This window comes from Selaginella moellendorffii, unplaced genomic scaffold (genome assembly GCF_000143415.4).
Source record: "Selaginella moellendorffii unplaced genomic scaffold, v1.0 SELMOscaffold_46, whole genome shotgun sequence".
Lineage (NCBI taxonomy): Eukaryota > Viridiplantae > Streptophyta > Lycopodiopsida > Selaginellales > Selaginellaceae > Selaginella > Selaginella moellendorffii.
In genome coordinates, this window is record NW_003314307.1 from 494,038 (window position 1) to 506,564 (window position 12,527).

Genomic DNA, 12,527 nt, shown 5'->3' on the forward strand with positions numbered 1-12,527 from the left:
AAGATTGATCTGGGCTATGGCGGTGCCGGATCCTTTCGCTCTCCTCCCGGACGAAGTGGTGATCGACATTCTCCAGCGCATGGAGCGACACGAGGTCGCGATCCTCGCAACGTCAAGCGGAGCTGTGAGACGCCTCCAGTTCGAAGTAGCGTCCATGGCCTTTCGCTTCAACATCCCGGACAATCATGCCTTGGTCAAGACTCAAGAGGCACTATTGCAGCAGCTATCCAAGGCGAAAACCTTGTCAAAACTACGCACTGTGTTGGATAGCAATGTCGGTGGGGGGTTGTTTTCATGGAAGCCGTTCTTGCGTTTCGCTCCGCCATCCCTGGAGACCTTGGAGCTGGAATCATCTCGGAGTTTGCCGTGGGTGGTCTGGTCAAGTAAGGGTGTTTGCCGCAAGGTGGGGCAGTTGATACGCATCACCGTCAAGTGGGGAGGTAGAATCACTTGCACCAAGGCTTGTGAAGCTCAAAGTGATGGAGATCCGCTCGAGCTTCTACCTGCCAATGGATCCTCCCTGTGAGAGTACCACGATTAAGAATGAGTGTCTCGAGGATCTGGTGCTGCTTTTCAACGTAACCACCTGCCCTCTCCCACGCGTCCATTTGGAGACGCCCAGTCTCAAGCGTTTGCACGTCCACGGACTGGAAGTTGCAACTGTAGATCCGAAGGAGCTGGAGCTTGTGCATTTTACTGCTGAGTTTTGTGGCATATCTGGGTTTGATCGAGCAGAGGCTTTGATCATCGAGGGAGAGTGGCTCCCCTTTTCTCTTGTGGAGAGATTTACAAGACTCCTGTTTTCAAGAACACCAAGGTACGAAGCTCTCTTTTTCTTTGCTACACCATAGAACTGGAGAGCTGCTTTTCTATTCCATATTGATGTTTACTCCAAGTTTGGCATCACCTCAACAAACTTGGCGAGCTCGAGATGAAGATCCTTGGCAATGGCAGCGCTATCATAAATGTGATCGAAGGGGTGATGAAGTGCCCATTGCTGAAGCTCGTTGTCCACTGCCCTGATCGTAAGGCCAAGAGAAGGATTGGATCCCCAGCTCGTGCAGTGTAGGTTTGAGCTGGAGCGAGATTTCCAGATGAAGCTTGCTAACTTGGAAGCTCGCTATAGTGCTCATCTTTGCCTTGACTTTGATCCATAATTAGCTTTCTAGATCTTTGCAACGTCAATTTCATGGTCTGTAATGTTTTCATTGAAACTTTGGTTTAAATTTTAAACTGTAAAAATAGTTAATCCTTTAACTTCCCAGTTAAATAACCTTTTAGGCTGGTTAAAACCCCAACAAATCCAGATGAACTCGAGTGAATATCAGTGCTGAGCTTAAAGCTATCTAGAAAGTTCCAAGCTTCATGGCTTGATTTTCCTGGGTATCACCCTTGTCATAAGCTAACCCTTGTCATATAAGCTAATTGTGGGGAAATTTACATATAATAATTCACTAAAACAACATTTAATTATAGTCTTATTCCCAATGGCCCTTCTAAGTGGTCAACTCAAGCTCTCCACCTAGTAACTAGGGCCATCTACTACACTCTAGAGGAAGTGAAATTTATCCTAACCACTTGATTATCAATATGCTAATTATATTCTATCACAGCTTCTATTAAGCCATTTATGATGACTTCCCTACATGACCCTCCACTGATGTGAGTTACTGGAGCATGTAATATATTAGACATTCTACTCACCAATACATTGACCAAGGTTGTCCATACAAACCCTTTGATTAAGCACCATGATAAGGAAATCTAAAAAATTTCACCATTCAATTTTATGTCAAATTGAACCACCAATAGTGCAAGAAGTGAACATTGACAATGGAACCACCCTCCACAAATATATGGCAGCAATTTTTATGACTAAATTCAAAAATTTGCCCCTCCAAATCTTACATAATTAATTTGAAGCTAAATATCAACCATGGTTATCCACAAAATTGACTCAAGCCATACTTTGAGAACCCATTTTGCAAAGACCAATTGAAACTCTTATTCAACATTATCCAAGGGGAGGAGAAATACAAAATCAAGGCTATCCTCAATGTACATAAGAGCAAGCAATAAAAACACAAAGTGAAAAAGTTCCATGTGAAGTGGAAAGAATTTTCATTTTGCAAAGCAACATAGGAACCAAAGGAGAACCTAGCAAATATGTAAGATCTAGTGTAGGAATTTTTATGAGGTAGAACTTTATATTCCTATACAAAATTTAATAAAAACCATCAATTTGAGAAATTGAGAATATCCCAAGTTGGGTCCAAACGTGTGCTGAGGGTAAACTAATTAACATAGATTTAGTTAGGTCGGCAAGGCATAAGGAGCTATGCTCAACTCCCCTAAAAGGATATCAAACTTATAAATGTATTTTATAGAGGTTAGGTTTGAGTCCTAACTTTTTAGTAAAGCAAGGTTCCCAACCCTTTATTAGGACAAGGTAAAAAAAAGGGTATAAAAACATTTATATTTCACTATCATGAGCCTCTAGCCAGGGAAGCTGACTTAAGCACACTATTAAGTGGTGAAATGCTCTTAGGGCAATGGTCAATAAAGTTATAGAATTGAATAGATACATTTGATATAGACATCAAACTTCTTTTACGGATGGTGGAGTTGTAAAGAACTAACTCCCCAAAGTGTCATAAGCTAAAAAAATTTTGGAATCACGACTAAAATGATAAAGAATTCATTAGATAGGACCAAGTTTAGGATCAACTTCAAGACTGCCTCCAAGATCGAGTTTAAGACTAAGTTTGAGATTGAATTTAAAACCGAGTCCAAGATTGAGTCCAAGCATTAGTATAGGTCGAGGGGTGAAAGCCCAAAGTAATCATCTCCTAGGGGGGGCAGCAGGGGGGTTTGTAAGGGGTTCCAAAAGTATAGTAGCGATAATGAAGTCTAGGATCCAATCTTAAAAATATTTTATAACAATGTTTCCAAATTGAGTTGAGGTTGAGACTGGGGGGTTAGTGACTTTAGGTGGGGGTGAGCACAGACTCAGAGGTTGCAATAGGGGCTAGCCAAGGAAGTGCTCAAGAGCAATTCCTACTCCCAGAAGAAAAATTAACTATAGTGCTTTTAACTTATATGGAGTGGTGTTTTATTTAAGTACTATGCAACTTATTAGTCCTCACTTATTTTTAGGGGCTTGGGCTTTCCTTTTGGGATAGAAGTGGGGGAGTAAAAATACTTATACTAGGCTATTAAGCTATAATATTTCCCCTCAGGGTCCTAAAATAAAATATGCATCTAAAGCTTAATATTTAGAAGGTTTTATGATTAAGTCTTATTATACCAAGGGAAGTTAAGAACCTGGAGGCTTGGTATACATGGTTTTTTGTGTATATGGGGAGTGTAATCAAACTTTAAATCTAATCTAACTTAGAGAGGGGGATTGAGAGAAGACTTAGGAATCTGTGAATTGATGGCTAACACTAAGTTATTTATGTAGTGAGTAGTTGAATCCAAGTAGAACCAAGTAGGAGTTTGTATAATAGGTGGGAATCTTGGCAAGAGAATTTAATTAAGGGCAAGGCAAAGGTGGTTGGATAAATGAGATATGTTGACAAATTGAAAAGGAAAAATTTATAGTTTATACATGATTATAAGAAATACTTTATTGTTTATATGGTTTATTTGGTTGGAGAGAAGAAACTATACTATGATTTTATAAAGCTTTTATTAGTGTAAAATGGGATATTATAGTCAAATTTTGAAATACTTCATGGTTTGTTACTAAACATGAATTTGAGAGTAGAGAATGTAATAGCTTTTACATCAGATAGACCATACTTGAGTTTCAAGTGGTGAGTTCTAGCATAAATGTGTTCCAAAATTTGAGAAGGATTTATTCCAAGATTGTCAATATATATTAGGTAGCTTATTAAGGGTTCTTACTACCATAACCAATCAACCCATCTTTGATACTACCAACAAGCTAACTTAAAAAAATTAAGTTATGGTGGTGGAGAAGTTGTTTAAAAAATAAAGAAAAGTTTATATGAAACACATGGTGCATTTTACCCATCTCCCGAGGAAGCTAAAGGTGGTAAGCCATATTAGTAATTCACCAGTAACTTACTGGTGAAAATCTTATCTCGATCTAAGATAATTTCTTCTATCTTTCCCTTTACTCAAACTATTTATTCGAAAAATAGCTTTGCCAACCTTCTACAACCACTTCCGTTGTGGTGGGTATGAAATGCACCATTTTAGAAAATCAATCCACCACCACGAATATCATATCAAACATCTCACTCGAAGGGAGTCCTATAATGATGTCCATCATAAGATATTTTTATGAACAAAGGCTTTGCAACAAACCCCCATTAGCCTTAGTCATGTCTTTCACTTGTTGATATGTTGGATATTTCTTTATATAATCTTGAACATCCTTAACTATGTCTAGCCAGTAATACTTTCTTTTGAGTAAACCCATTTGTAAGACGCAAATCCCTGAGCCCCAAAGTGGAGCTAAAAAGGTGCTCTATGTTAGTGGTCAAAGTGGAAGTTCAACAAGCATAATATGTTTGGACTAAAGGCTCTGACTTGGAAAATCGAGAATGGGAATGGAACTCCAAACAAAATACTCAAGGAATGAGTACAAAGCAATTAGTGAATGAGTATCTAAAAAGGGATACAAAAAGGACTGACATATGGCAAGTGTTGTGACACATAGAAGTGTTATGAACCTGTCCAAAAAGGAGTTCGAGAAGGAGTCCAAAACAAAGTTTGAGATGGAGTCCGAGAAGGAATTTAAGATAGAGTCTGAGATGGAGTCTGAGAAGGAATCCGAGATGGAATCTGAGATGGAGTCCGAGATGGAGTCTAATATGGACCCAAGATGGAGTCTAAGATGGAGTCCGATATGAACCCAGGATGGACTCGAGATGGAGTCCGAGATTGAGTCTAATATGGATCCAAGATGGACCCAAGATGGAGTTAAAGATGGACCTAAGATGGAGTTTGAGATAAACCCGACATGGAGTTTGAGATGGACCCAAGATGGAGTCCAAGATTAATTTGAGATGGAGTCTGAGGTTGAGTCCAAGATGGACCTAAGATAGAGTCCAAGATCGAGGACGAGAAAGAGATCGGGACTAAGATCGAGACTAAGACTAAAGCCGAGACTAAGAGTGATACCGAGGCCAAGATCAAGACTGAGATCGAGACCGAGGGCGAGACCAAGACCGAGACCAAGACCAAGATTGAGATTGAGTCCAAGATCGAGACCTAATCTGAAACCGAGTACAAGTCCGAGACCGAGTCTGAGTCTGAGTCCGAGGCCAAGTCTAAGTTTGAGGGTGAAAGCCTTCTCCCAAACCTTAGGGGGTTTGGTGAGCTCTAAAAGTATAATAGGGGAAAGACTCCGATGGTGCCAATTTGGCTAGGAAAGGCCAGTGTGACCAAGGAAGGCTATACCCACGTATTGAGTGATGATATAACCACTAAAGAGTCCAAGGCTAGAATGAATATAGATAGATAAATGAGGTATCTTAGTGAAGTGTTCAAGAGCCAACTTTAACTCCCTCGGGAGATAGAATGGTCGATGCTTCTAGTCCAAGTGTGGGTGGCACTACCTACTTGGATACTTAATGTGGCTTATTGGGACCTCACTCTAGCCACATAGCTAGGGCACCCAAAGGCAGAAGGTGAAGAGAGTACTAACTAGGCTCGTGTAAGGCCATGGTGTTTCGAAATGTCATCCCAAGGTCCTAGTGTGGAAAGGAAGAGGAGGAGTCCTCTTGTGTAGAGACCAAAGATACGGTCATGTGATGAGGAAGTTCTAAAGGTCAATAGGACTTAGTGGTTAGTCTTTCAAACCTAGACCCAGTGGCGGTGTTGGCAAGCACTGCCAGGGACAAAGAGGGACTTGGCAGGTGTAATACAATCTATTTTTCTTCCCTTAATCCAACTGGAAAAGGGGCAATTACTTGATAAGAAAGCTTTTAGTGGTTATTTTATCCCTATTTATCCCCCAAGGTTCCAAAGATCCATAGTGATAGTATATTCAAATTTCATCTCATGATCACATACACTACACTCCCCCCCTTCCCCCCCCCCCCCTTCCCCTTTCAGAGATCTTAATATCCTCATTAACTATTGACTAACAACCTCTATTAAGCCAAGGGGAACCAACACTTCCATTTCCACACTATATCTACTAATCCTTCCATTGTGTAGACTAATTATTCCATGTGAGGCAAGTCATCCACTTATACCGCAGTCCTATGGTGGATACATTTATCTATAGATACTCCACAAGAGGAAGGACGTACACATGGATGCTCAATACATACCTGGGGACGATCGCTTTGGGCTTTCACCCAACAGCCTATATTAGTATTCGGACTCGGACTTAGACTTGGTCTTGGTCCCGGATTTGGACTCAGACTCGGTCTCGGTCTCGGTCTCGGTTCTATTTCGAACTCCATCTCAGACTCCATCTTCTTAGACTCCATCTCGGGTCCATCTCAGACTCCATCTCGGGTCCATCTCGGACTCCATCTCGAACTCTATCTCGGGTCCATCTCGGACTCCATCTCAGACTCCATCTTGGGTCCATCTCAGACTCCATCTCGGACTCCATCTCAAGTCCATCTTGGACTCCATCTCAGGTCCATCTTAGACTCTTCCACGTGTCATGTGTTGGTCCTCTCGTGTCCCTTTTTTAGAGACTCACTTATTGATCACTTCATGTTTGTTCCTCAAGCCCGTCGTTGGGAGTTCCACTCCCGCTCTCAACCTTTCAAGTCGGAGCTTTTAGTCCAAACGTGTTACTTTCATTTAGCTTTCACTTCGGCCACTACCACGTGGCACCCTTTTGGGGCTTAGGGATTTGTGTCTCACATCCTCCTCACCTCATCCACAGTTTTTTGTTTGACTAGAGGCTCCACCTTCGAGACTTGTTTCCTTTCTGTAATGATAATTCCTTTGTGAGACACAAATCCCTAAGATGCTCTATTTCGTTAAAGTGGGATTTATTCAGTAAAATGGGACTAGGTACAAATTTTCAAGTATTTGAAAATGACGTGAAATTATATGTTTTTTGTCCAAGGGCTAGACATATTTGGGGCATGGTGACTAGCGCGGTGACTTTATGTCCAGATTGAGTCCATCTAGTTGTATAATAAATCTCATTGTCAAGGTGAACAAGCCGAATCTGAAGCTAAAGAAGAGCGATGGCATGCACGCACACACTATTTGTTTGTTCATTGAGCGTGTGGTGAGCTTTCCAAGATGAACGTCATTCCTATTAGCCAGACATATAACTTAATGGTGAGAACATTTAGATATTATTCAATGTTATCTTTTTCTAACGAATCTAATTGTGAAGGTGTAGCAAGAGGCATTGCTAGTCTGGAGAAGTCATTTAACTCATTTGACCCTTGAAATTTTCATGAAACTAAATAACATTCATATTATTAAGGAATTTCTCTAGTACCTTTTTTTTACAACATAGAGGCTTGCATTTCTTTCAAAGGTGATTTAGTAAAAGGCCTAAGGGCACATGCCATTCTATTTCTCAGACCGGTATTAAGATATACTAGTGCAAAGGGAAAAAGGTATTTGGTGATCAAGTAAATGGCATGAGGGCACACGCCATTATAAGCCTAAGCGCTAGTGGACACCTCCTTTTTGGTACTCTCAGCGGTACTATCATCCTTCTCCGGGTCAGTTGTTTTGCTTTGGATTGTTGTCTTTGACGTTACTGGGGCGTTCTCGATAGTTGTTAATGTTGCCGTTTGTTCAGAAAAATGATCACCTGGAGTATAGTACAGGGAGTTTGGAAGACTTATATATTCTACATCTTCACCTATCTCCTTCTCCGTCTCCTTTTCTGCCTCACTTACAGATTTTGTGCTTGCCATGAGAACGCTCTTCACCCTAAAATATGGAGTTTGTTGTGTTATAAAAGGAAACCAACACACACGCTGCAAGGGAATGATGGTACATAAAGCACGTAAGCCCACAATATGGGTTTATGTGCCATTAATATGGGCCACACGCCATATTATTAGATTTATGCATGTGTGATTGGTAAATGCATATATCACATCATCTTAGGCCACATGCCATCACGCCTCCTCTGATTCAGATTCGGATTGTTCACCTTGAAATAAAATACATTAGAAACTTAGTAAAGGAATATTAATGAATCTCACCTTGAACCCGGGTTATGAATGCTCTTGTTGCATCTCTTGCATGGTCTGGCAAGGTGATGGTGGCACTCTGCTTCCGCATCTAACCATGCACAACATTATCCACCGATATGCTCATGTTGGGATCCCTTGGATTCAGCACCCATCTCTTTTCTAGGCAATCCTTCGTATATCCGGAACTTGGCTTTAACCACTCCACAGTTACATTGAAGGAGTTAGTTTCCGCGTCCTCCTCTGCATCAGTGATGCAGCGCCCCACCCATATCATTTGTTTTTTATTACTGGGTCTGACAAGCACGACCATTCCTTTGCAGACCTGTACTGGATTGAATGCTGAATCCGGCTTCTTGTTCCTCGGCCCACAATAGTGATCCTCAACATCGTTATCTGTCACTACATTTCCAGAGGACATTGTTCCGCTACTATCTGGTGCTCTGGGTTTTGGCCAAAAGGACTCTTCCAATTCTTCATATACAACCGGCCCATTTTGGATAGCAGATATAATCTTCTCCCAGTATTCGAGCAAAGGCTTGCACCTCTGAAAATAGGATTCTCCACCAAACACCAACCCCCTCTGTAGCGCACGTGGTTTTGACCCTTTATCCTATGTTGATTTACTATAGGACAACACCACGAAGCGGAACCTAAACCCTCTTTGTGCCACGTGTCACATGCCATGTGTCACATGCCACGTGTCCATGCCACGTGTCCATAAGAACCCGAGGTTCAGGGCCTTGGGCCACTGAACAAAGGAATGGTGCCAAACTCCCAAGCATGGAGCCAAGGAGTGACGGAACCGAACCACGGAGCAACTCCCAAGCATAAAGCCTAAGGAGCGAAGGGACAGGAGCCCGGAGCGACTTGGAACAGTCCTGGAGTGACCAGCATCCCAATGCCAGGACCAGCATGCAAAACGGAGCCAAACGGAGTCTAGCGCTATTTCGGCATACCGGTGGCCTAACGTGAGGATATGGGTACTCCACCAACTAGCATGGAATGGAACTTGGGCTTAGACCCAAGCCGGACGCAGAACAAGGACAGGCACGCAAGCGGGAGCTAGACTATGCCTCAGGTTGGTCGGCCATGCCCGACCTACCCACTATCCCTACTATACATTTGGAACCCCCCATAGCCCCCCCCCCCTTGAGGAACACACACTTTGGGCTTTCACCCCAAGCCTCCCTTAGTATCAAGAGTTAGTCTCTGGGACAAGCTCGAAACTTACTAAATATGGAATGTCCTTAGATTGCGAATTTGGACATGGGACGAACACCATTGTGTTCAGGACGAACTCTACATTCCGTAGATATACCAAATGAGCAAATCTGGACACTTTCCATAAATAACATTTAGGACCGAAATGAGACTAACACAAAGGGCATGATAGCAAGGGTGTTTGGCAGACACGGTAAGCTATCATGTAGCGATATTGAGGGACTAATCTCAATACGCGAGGGTTCTTGTCACTAGCAAGTGCAAGACAAAACGAGACGGGAACTCCTTATCGGGCTAAGTATGCTTAGCTAATAACACGTAGGAATTCCGTCCTTATACTCGTCCGGTCTAAGTACACTCGAAATGCCCAGTTAACTCCACTAGCACAAGAGGGACTGATAAAGGGTCCAGCAATACCGACCTCCTGCCATCGTGGCAGTAAGGTAAGAGTGTCTGTAAGGACTAGCCGACAGGTAACTTTCGATACCCGAAGTCACATTCGCGATACTCTCCCCCCCTAGGGAAGATCGACGTCCTCGTCGATGCATACTCGAGTCTAGAATACCGCCAAGGAAACAACTCCAGAAAAAGTTCACGATACTCACACTATGTGAGAAATGCACCAACTTAAATGAGTTAGGAGGCAACCTCTTTGTCTAACGCGGATGCGCTACCAGCTCAGACACCTTCCGGCCGTCGCCGACAAGGAAATGACCAACGGAGTCAGCCACCCTTGCTGCTCTGGGAGTCACCCAGCTTACAAAAGTGTGATACGCCCTGCCCGCAGGGACATAGAGAGAGAAGCCAAAGGCCCCAACCCTCCTGAGCAAAGAAACCAAACCCGTCGGGAAGGTTTAGATAGACTACTGTAAACAGGCAGTTAGAGTTGTTTACACGATCATGCCCTTTCAACGGAATAAGGAACATCGACAGAGAGGCGGGTGATGTGACCAGTCGACAGTAGCTACCCCATGACTAGAGATTTCAACATGCACACGAAGTGCTGAAGCCAGTCTGCCTATACTGGCCCAAACTCAAATATCAAGAGATGGATAACATCAAAGTCAGAGACAATGATATCTTAGAGACTTAATTACCAATGATTAAATCTTAGAGTAGAACACAAAAGTATTCTAAGCAAGTTATCATCCGATAAACTAGTAGTATAGTATAGAAACCACCAAGATCATAATGTTTGGAAAACATAGGATTGACCATCCAACAAAATTCAATAGCAAGTATATCATCAAGGAAACGGAATGATGAAACTTAACTACTGAAAATGGTAGATAGTATGCCGAACAACTTACCAAAGATAACTCAAAGAACACAAAGTATCATCGACTGGCAAGCAAATGCTCGCGAATGTATCACCTAAAGGAAATAACATCCCAATCTATCAGAACTAACTCGAGCAATAATCAACAGAACAGAATGAATGTGGCAAGACCAACAAACACTCGTTTATGCCAACTATCACATTAGCTAATCTGAATAGACCCCAGCCAATAACACCAAGGAACTCAAGTTGCCTAAGCAAGAGTCAGCCACATCCTACTGACGTCTCAAACCCAAGAGACCAATCCAGAGCAAACCACAAAGAACATGTGGTATTGCAAAAAGCCAAAAGCTATCAAAGAGAACAACTAACCATCATGAAAGATCATCAATCATCCTATCAAGAAAGAGATGCATAATCATCGTTGAAGAAAGAATCTACCATCCCGAAGAATAGCAACTCAGTCTATATCAACAATAATCAAGCAAAACTCTTTAACAAGGATAATCAACTATCCTAGATGATAATCAATCATCATCAATGATTGTCAAATGCAAAAGCCAACTTCAATATTAAAGCTAATGAGCCAAAATGCCTTCCCCAACAACTTCTAACAAATAGACCACAAGTACTAAAACTCAAGGAACCAAAAGCTCGAAGAAGCCTATAGCCAAGTCTTGCCTAACATGATCACAAGTCTTGCATTGAACTAACTTCAATGCTAAAGAAGAAATCATGGTGTAACCCACAATATCCACCCCAACACATCCATAAGCTAAATTTCATAATACCAAAGCTAATGAAGAGCATATCTGCATCAATCCAAAAGCTAAGCATAACGAAGCTATGCTCAACAAGTGATCACCAAACGATCCTCCATGAATCCATCTATAGCAAGACGTAACTCACTTCATAACAAGCACAAGAAAAATCATCAATGATTGATATATTCCAATTCAAATCCAAGAAGGATTTAAACATTCCAATATCGATCACTAACTCTTCCACTTGTAGAGTTAGCATAGTTCATGACTGAATCACTTTTCAAAGAGAAGCTAGAGCTCAACCCCTACTAAATAATCTCGTCTAGAACACAACTAACTCAAACTTGCCACTCAGTTCATTTGAACGTCAACATAGTTGCTAACTAGCAAATGCACGAATGCTAATAATACAAAGCTATAGCCAAATCATCAACACTATCTTCATCGAGAGCAATGAAACTCAATATCAATCCTAAGGATAGATATATCATCTCACCTGAATCTCAACATCAATAATATTAATGACAAGGCATCACCTCAATGCCATCAACATCAGAACAAAGCTAAAAGAAAGCAAGAGTGAATCACCACTCAAAACTCTCTAGCAACCAAGCTAACCAAAGTCAAAGATACTTTAGTATCCGAGACTAGTTCTTCAACATTACTCAGGTACAGATAACACTTCCTCAAGGAGTGCATCACCACGTCCAAGACTCAATGAAATCCAACACTATGAACTAAATGCAACCAAATGATATCAACAGAGGTAGAGTCGACATGCCAACATGGAAAACCCATGTAAGTCAAATGACACGATCCTCCGCAACACCATCTGGTAAAGTAAACCCATCACTGCTAAATCATCATCGAGTGAAGCAAGTGTTAACTGTCCTTGACAAAGTCTACAAGCGATCACTAGTCGCAAAGCAACTAACCATCGCTTTTTCAACTTGCCTTCACAAGACTCAAACACTAAACTCATGCCATTGAGTTACACACTTGTCCAACATGAACGTAATACCCCAGGTACAAGATAAAGGTTCATGGATAAGCACGAACTAAAATGACCACTCGAATCCAACTCAACCGCGATAA